The sequence below is a fragment of the Camelina sativa genome, chromosome 1 (assembly GCF_000633955.1).
Source record: "Camelina sativa cultivar DH55 chromosome 1, Cs, whole genome shotgun sequence".
Taxonomy (NCBI): domain Eukaryota; kingdom Viridiplantae; phylum Streptophyta; class Magnoliopsida; order Brassicales; family Brassicaceae; genus Camelina; species Camelina sativa.
This window is the reverse complement of record NC_025685.1, coordinates 17,479,887-17,488,743: the sequence shown is the minus strand read 5'-3', so window position 1 is coordinate 17,488,743 and position 8,857 is coordinate 17,479,887. Positions and strand designations below refer to the sequence as shown.

General features: G+C 28.9%; 1 protein-coding gene across 1 annotated transcript in view; it reads left to right on the top strand.

Moving 5' to 3' along the window:
* The window catches only part of LOC104793198 (B3 domain-containing protein At2g33720-like), a 1,414-nt gene continuing 749 nt past the window's right edge, over positions 8,193 to 8,857 (top strand). Inside the window, exon 1 of the mRNA XM_010519513.1 lies at positions 8,193 to 8,234. The gene's annotated coding sequence lies outside the window, so the exon portion shown is untranslated. The remainder of the gene's footprint in view (positions 8,235 to 8,857) is intronic.

The window sequence follows — 8,857 nt, the reverse complement described above, 5'->3', positions numbered from 1 at the left end:
CAAAAGCTCTGATACCATGTTATAATATTGAGAAGAAGAAGAAATAGAGTAAGAGACATTTGTCTTTATTCTTTTAGAGAAGACAAGAATCAAAACTAAAACTTTTCTTTATTTGAAATTTGTTATTTACATAAAAAAAAAATAGTTTATATAGAAAACAAATAGACACAACAACATAATGACTTGTATCTCTTCACACTTGTGCCTCTTTAATGAACGACACAAACTGCAGCGTCAAGACTAAAACGTTGCAACTGTTGACCAAACTCAATTATCGACCAACACCTGTACCACAAAAAGAGATGCGTAAGTATTATCACAAATACTTAGTGAGATGATTCTTCAATATACTAGGCTAAACACACAAGTAATTAAGGTATATAAATAAACAATGAAACAATCAAACCAGGGAAATCAGGAAATGACTTGCAAGAAACTGTCTATAAATGTCGACCGACACCTTGTCTTTCACACTACTCCACAACTTCCCTCAACACTGCACTAGTGCCGAACGACACCCTCCCTTGGTGTTGTTCAACACCGCCTTATCCTCCATCGCGAACATGGCCTAGTGTCAATCGACATCAACCCCTGTAACCACATCTCTGTTTATCTTCCTTCTCGACAATCCAATCCACCAAGCCGTTCTCACAATACCAACACACACAACTACAACCATTCAAGACCATCAACCACAACACAATACAGAAAATAAGAAATTAATCTGCACATCACAAAACAACGAAAACACAAAATCTAAACGCACAGAAAAGTCATGGTCCAACACACCTCAAAACAAAAAAATATTGATCTGACAAGACCGATGCGACACAACCAACAAAAACCCTAACATAGCACAACAACATTCTTATGTCCTTCTCTTCTGCCTCACACACAGGTTCACACACCAAACCAAGCAAAGCTCTTCTCCTTTGATCTCTCACTTGATCTCACCAACCCAAACTCTTTCTCTCTTCTCTAAGGAATGACAAACACAACTCTCTACCACAAAACAATTAGGGCGTAGACTTTTAAAGAGACAAGTTTAAGGTTTTCCAAAAATCCGCTTAACCAGCCTGTTAAAAGCTAAACCGACCAAACCTAAAAATCAATCGACACCACCCCTTGGTGTTGATCAACACCCACCAATTTTGGGTTCGGAGGGTTAAAATTCTCTTTCACTAACATATATCGTCCTCGGATCTCATAAAACAGTCCTCCAGCAACTGTCACAACAAATCGCCCCACTCCTGACCATCCGGCCAACAGAAACCGATCACGAGATCAATAATAATGAAGATTGAAAATTAAAAATATCGAAGGTTTATTAGGGTTAATTACAAAAAATCCTTAATGAAATCAAACAAATTTAATAATACATAGATCGTTATCTAAATGTTTATTTTTTAAACAACCAATCACTATTTAGAACCGAACTCCAAGACCAAACCAGAGGAAAAAAGTTTACAAAGGAGACTTCAAACAATAACGTTCTAGAAGACCGAGCGAGGCAATCTGCCCTCAACTTGGATGATCGAGGGATCTTCGGCAGGAAGAGCGGGAAGGAAACACATAGCAAGAAGAAATCATCGAGCTGGTTGGAAAACGCTGGCCAATCTTCGGGGACCTGCACTATCATGACTAATTCAGCACAATCCGTGTCGAGTTTCTGACAAACAACACTTCTGGATAGGATACTCTCCATGGCCCAAAGAAGTGCTTCTAATTCCAAATGAAGTGGGGAAGAAATCCGCCGAACACATTTTGCTCCCAACAGTAAGGTTCTCCTGTGTAACATCCACGAACCGGAATCACGGTTTGGGATGTGCATCGGTCAATGCTGGTGGTGCATCGGTCGATGCAAGGTCCTGTTTGTGTGGTTCGACTTAAGTAAAACACTGCATTTTAGGTTAGGGAAAAAACCCTAAAGTCGAGTTTCTGTCTCATTAGTCGTGTTTTAGCCGCTTTTGAGAGAAAAGAAAGAGAGAATTTTCTTGAGGAGTATTCTGTAGAGATCTATAGCTGAGATCGTCGTAGGAGCTTCCTAGGAGCGTATTTTTGCTTGTTTGTGGTTCAGAATCTTCTGTGAGTGCATGACCATGGCTTATCTAAGCTGGAGATTTATCTGATCTGCTTGTTTATGTGTTGTGTGGCTTGTTAGAATGATATTTTGGACTTTGTGAGGCTTTCTTGTGGCGTGGGATCGAGTATGATGTTTGTAGGAACGAAGATCTGGCGAGAAGTTTTGGAGAAAACGATGCTCGGCATGTGCGTCGATTGATACACTTTGGGTGTCGGTCGATGCAATGCCAGGACGGCGCGTTTTGACCTAGGAGGATCGGTCAATGCCATGTGGAGGCGTCGGTCGATGCAATTAGGGATTTCGCGTAATGTCGAGCATGTGTCGGTCGATGCATTGTGAGTGTTGGTGGATGCAAGTGAACCTTGCATCTGTCAAAGCAAGCTTATGTCGGTCGATGCAACCCCAGTTGGTGTCGGTTGATGCATGGTTGGTGTCGGTCGATGAAGAGTCCTGGTTTGTTGTTGTTTGGTTATTGATTGTTGGTTGATGGTTAGAGATGTCTCTATTGCTTGTGTATAGCCCAGTAGATGGGAGGATTACCTTACTGAGTGTTTATTAAATACTCATGCATTGCAATTTGTGTTTGTGGTGCAGGTAAAGGCAAAGTGTGATCGTAGAATCAAGACAATGAAGAGAAGGATGTTCTAGAGGCTCGCTTGGTTGTCTGACTTCTGTTAGGTTGCTAGAATTGATTTATAGAATGTTGTTTAGGATTGATGGTTCTCTGATTTATGTTGATTGGATCTTTAGATTAAGATTAAAATTAATACTGGTTATTTGTTATTGGTTATTGGGTTATTGGTTATCTATTGGTATTGTTATTTTCCGCTGTTTGGTGTGATTGTGGATAGGTGACTAGTGGATACGAGACCACTAGTTGTAAAGTATTTACTATTATTTATTATATATTAAAAAAAAAACGGATCGGGGTTGTTTCATCCTGTTACAACCCCACCAACCCAAACTTGAATTAACGTCTGTAGGTTTTTAAGAGCCATCTATCTGACATCGAAGTGACTGACCATGGGTTGCCAAGAAATCAGAAGGAGCCGAAAAAACCACTAGCAAGAACTGCGCTTCCTCCCACAGTAATTTTTCGCCCTATTACGTTTTACCAAAGCAAATATTAATTTCCGTTTATAAATGTTTATTTGGCTTGATCACTCAAATTCATTAATAAAGAATTTTAAAAATTAATATTCATTAAACTAAGTTAACATTAACATTAACTAAATATTATTTTTAAATTTTTAAAATATATATTAAGATATGCAAGAAATACAATATTAAGTTAATGTCATTAACCATTTTAAATAATTTTTTTATTCAGAACTGAACCAAATCCAACTGAGTCTTACTTTTGTTATAAGTTTGACCCGTTTCTTAAATCCAAGACTTGGAAAACTAGATGAAATTTGAACCAAATTGACCGAACATGCTACTTATAAAATTTTATAGTTAAAATAATATAATTTTAACTAGATAAGACCGACGTTATTATGTGGATAAAAATAAAAAAAAAATATTATTGAATAATTTAGTAGTAATATATATATTTTTAGATTTTATCTTGTAACATGTTAATATTGAATATGAACTTATCATATTTCTTTTTAATACTATCTCAGTTCCATTATATAAGAGATTTATGACTATTTGAACTATACAATATATTTTCCTATCAGTTGAAGTTTTATAAATGACATAATATTTATTGTTTATTAATCTTTGTGCTTTTACCCAAAAACTCTTATAGTACAGGAAGTACCATTTAAATATCTATACCATCATAATAAACCATATTTCAAGTTTTATTACACACTATGTGCTTCCCACGCAACGCGTGAGTTGTATTATTTTGTTTTAATTAGGCATATACGGGGTTCGCATTCATTTGTATTTATACACTATATCTTTATACCATTTCATTTAGATGTGTGTACAATTGTAGCGTTTATTTTTTATGAATTATGAGAATGTTGTTTTTTGCTTTTGAGGATCCAATCTTATCATTGACTGATATTTTTCCCAATAAATTTATTGTATTTTAGATTTTCTAATTAACTGCTTATGTAAACCCTTCATACGTTGATGTTGCAATAATAAGTTATTTTTTAAAAATAATAATCTTCCGTGTAAGTGATTATGTTTGTATGCCCATGTTTTGGTCTAATATCAATAAAATCATTTCTGTTTTTCTTTAGTTGGCTTTGAAACCAATTTTGAGTTAAGCAAATAATGGGTCGAATTATGGTGTTAATAAGTAATATAAATTCTTATGTATATATATTGTATATATGTGACTATAAGTTTAGATAACTAAAAAATTCTGTAATATTTAAATATAATCTTGAACATATATATATATATATATATATATATTTGTGGGAGGAATGTATGGAATTATTGGATAGAAGTTATTTTTGAGTTAAATGACCTTTTATGCCTTTAAAGTGAGTTAAATATTAATAAATTTTTATATGTGTCTTGACTTTTTTAAAAAGGAATACCAAGTGTTTCCTTCCAAATTTGAAGTGACATAGTATTTTAGTTTTCTTATATGATTTTATGAACTTCAATGTAAAGGTTTTTCAAAGTAATAAGTACACTCACACTGATTGAATTATAAAATTTGGAGAAATGTTTATTTCGATTAATCATCTCTTCTTTTAAATATATCAAATAAGTATGGTGTTGTTCCTACCAATAGGGCAACATATATTATAGTTTAACCATAGAGTTAAGCAATGCTTATATATATTATGTTACACATTGCTCGTTTAAAAATGAATAGGAACTCTCAAATAAAGTTGACTTTTTTTTGTTAAAACCAACATATGTGAATTTAAATTTAACTATGCAAATTTTAAAAATAAATATGAATAGATTAGAAAGGCAAGAAATATAAAAAAAATTATTTATATATAAATAAAATAAAAATTGAAAAAATGTTAAATATATATAATACTTTCTAAATTAAAATATAGAATCAAACTCTTACAACATATATGAGATATAACAACATTTGATATTGGTGGGAGAGGAGGAGAGAATGATTACTTATAAGATAATAATACAAATTAGATAATGGAGATGAATCTTTTAAAACAAGAACAACGTAAATAAATGACATGTAGTCTCTAAAATTAAAATTTAGCATAAAAATTTTTCAATGATATTTCATTTGTTTTTTACAACCATACAACAAAAATAAGAAATCAAAATAAAATAAAAAAACAAAAAATGATTTGAGGTATTGTAGAAAGAGAAGGAGAGAATGTGAAAATGAGATAGTAAAAGAATGCCAATACGAGAGAATGAGAGATTGAGAGAATGCTTATTTATATGATAATAAATGATGGAAGTTACATTTAAAATTATGGAGTTACAATAGTAATTTATTGTGTTTGAATGAAATTGAGTGGTGGAATATGATTAATGCATAATTTATTTTATTTTCAGTTATAATTTTATTGGTGGGAGAGAAGGAGAGAATGATTACTTATAAGATAATAATCCAAATTAGATAATGGAGATGAATCTTTTAAAATAAGAACAATGTAAAATATATATCATATAGTCTCTAAAATTAAGATTTAGCATAAAAAATTTTCAATTGTATTTCATTTGTTTTTTACAACCATACAACAAAAATAAGAAATCAAAAATAAAATAAAAACAAAAAATGATTTGAGGTAATGTAGAAGAGAATGAGAGAATGTGAAAATGAGATAGTAAAAGAATGTCAATGAGAGAATGAGAGATTGAGAGAATGCTTATTTATATGATAAGAAATAATGAAAGTTACATTTAGAATTATGGAGTTACAATAGTAATTTATTGTATTTGAATAAAATTGAGTGGTGAAATATGATTAATGCATAATTTATTTTATTTTCAGTTATAATTTTATTTTAATGTGTGAGTTAAATGTATTGTGTTTATTGGGTCTTAAATATTGTTTAAAGCAATTAGAAAGCAAATAAAAAATAAAAAAAATTAGAAAACATTAAATGAAAATCAACCAATAAGGAGAGACCAAAACCTTACTTTACATATATGATTTCATCTTAATGCATAGAACTAAATATTTTATATCAAACACAACTAATACATCATATCAAATCTAAATCTTAGTAATAATTGAAAATACAAATAAAAGTTAACAAAATATAATTCACAAATAACTGAATCAATATTATTTAACATATATTTGTTATGTTGTTCTCTCATAAGTACTTAATTTTAAATGAGTGGAATTTATAAAATAAAAACATATATAAAGATATTGAGACATTCTCATCAAATAACTGAAGAGTCATTCCTTTAAATTATAATGTATTTCGAATGATCTTATGTTTTAACATATGCCTTACAAAAATACACGTGTTGAAATTATAAAATCAAACATAAAAAATTACTAATATTCTTAAATGAAGTTTTTAAAAATGATACATATTAATATTTGAAAAAATAATCTAAAATAAATTTCATCGTTAGACATTTAATTTAGTAATCACACTTAACTATATATTTCACTTCTTCATGGATTAGAGTTAAAAATTTAATTAAAAAAATAATATGAGCATCATATGAGATAATATGTATATTGGTTAGTATTTAAAATTTAACAAGAAAAATAATCAGTTAACATCCACAAAATTTTTGAAAATCCAAAAATATCCTAAATATTATTCTTCTATATGCCACAACTTCATAAGTAATAATTTTGTCAATTTTAATCAATTAACCAAAAATTTATTCATACAAACTCATTTTCTATATTTTTTTTTCAGGTTTCTCATATTACTACACGCATTTCTATACACATCATGTATTGAAATTTTTTCTTTTTATGTTTATTATTCTTTCAAGGTTTTGTGTAATTTCTTACAATAAAAAAATTATATACAACGATAAATACAATTTATATCTAACTTAAATTATGTTAAATAACATTTGTTACTCTTTTTTAACTTTGTTATTCATTATTTATTGATTAATATACATGCTTAATAAATTAAATTATTGCTTACACATGTCAAATTTTATTAAGAACACACATATAATATAATTAGCAGACAATGGAAAATATATTGATTTTGATAGTTTTCTTTTTTTTTTAATTTAGAAAAATAAATTTTTTAGAATATAAACATGTAAAATTTTGTAAATATAATTAGCTGTCCAATTACGTTTAAAAAAAAAATTGACACGTGTCAACATCTAGTCAATATATTTGACATGTGTCACGATCTTGTTAATGATTAACTTTGACATCAAACTTTCTATAATACTGATTTTGTTAGTTTTCCTTTTTGATTTAGAAAAATAATTTTTTTAGAATATAAACATGTAAAATTTTGTAAATATAATTAGCTCTGCTACTACGTGTATAAAAAAATATAAAAAATTTGACACGTGTCAACATCTAGTCAATATATTTGATATGTGTCACGATCTTGTTAATGAGTAACTTTGACATCAAACTTTATATAATAAGATAGTAATAAAAACTTATTATATGATCCTAATAAAATAATAATGTTGAATCAGTTTAAAATTTAAAAATCAAATTTCTAAAGAATACTTGGAAACTCGAATTTAGAAAAACTAGAGCTTAATATATATAGTTTTTTATATCTCTGTTTCAATATAATGCTCAGAGTTTATTTGGGTTTGAACATCATGAGTTATTTTACCATCTATTAGAAGTTGAGAGTTTACATGTTTTTGAAAAAGGTGAGGATTTTCTTTTTACATGTTTGCCGAATTTTAAATAAAAGACTAGATTTCAACTTCACTTTCCCCCACAAAATTGAAAAAAGCAAGTAATCCTTGTTGATAGAAAGCCTTAAAACTGCACAATATGGTAATTATTAATTTACACGTGTCAACATAATTTATATTATATTGCTATAATTACCGTTACATTATAATCTTTAGTCAAAAAATCACTTAGGAAGTATAATTGATGGAAACTATTTTTAGGTAATGAATCTATACTCAATATGTCTTTTTATTTATTATTGTTCAACGCTCCATGTCTATATAAACATGAATTCCGACAAAAAAAAACACTTCAGAATTTTTTTACCATATACAAACGATGAGCACCTCCTTATAAACGCATCGGGTCTTCGTGGTAGAGGTTGGCCTCTCATCCATTTTTTATTTATTTACTAATTTTACGATTGTTTTTTGGTTTTAAATTGAGAATTGTGAGTTCTATACATTAACAAATTTTCATATATCATATATTTGTCCCGTAGTGTGCCGCATATGAGATCTTAGTAATATTCATATAGAGTTGCATATAAGATACACTAGAAGTTTAATATATCTAGATCTGAAAGCAACTATGAATATGAGGTTTGCCGTAATTATTAGTATCAAGATTTGTAAGATATCATTAAAAAAAATATACACTTAAATTATATATAATTTTTATCACAGAAATAGTTTTAAATTTGATTTTCATCAACATTTTAAACTGTAATATTAAGGTTATTCTGAAAGTAACTCGCACCTATGAGAAGGGATCTTGAACATAATTTTAAATTATTTCGTTTTGAATTTTCATATATTTTCAATATATTTGAAAATTCTTTGAAATCTGTACTAAGCTTCTCAGATTTCATTTTAAATTTCAGATCCAGTAACAAATGATTTAAGTAGATAGATGACTTAAAAAAAAACTAACTTTAGAAAGAGGCTTCTTTTAAATTGACTGTGATTTTAAAGAAAGAAAAAAAAAAAAAAAAAAAAAAAAAA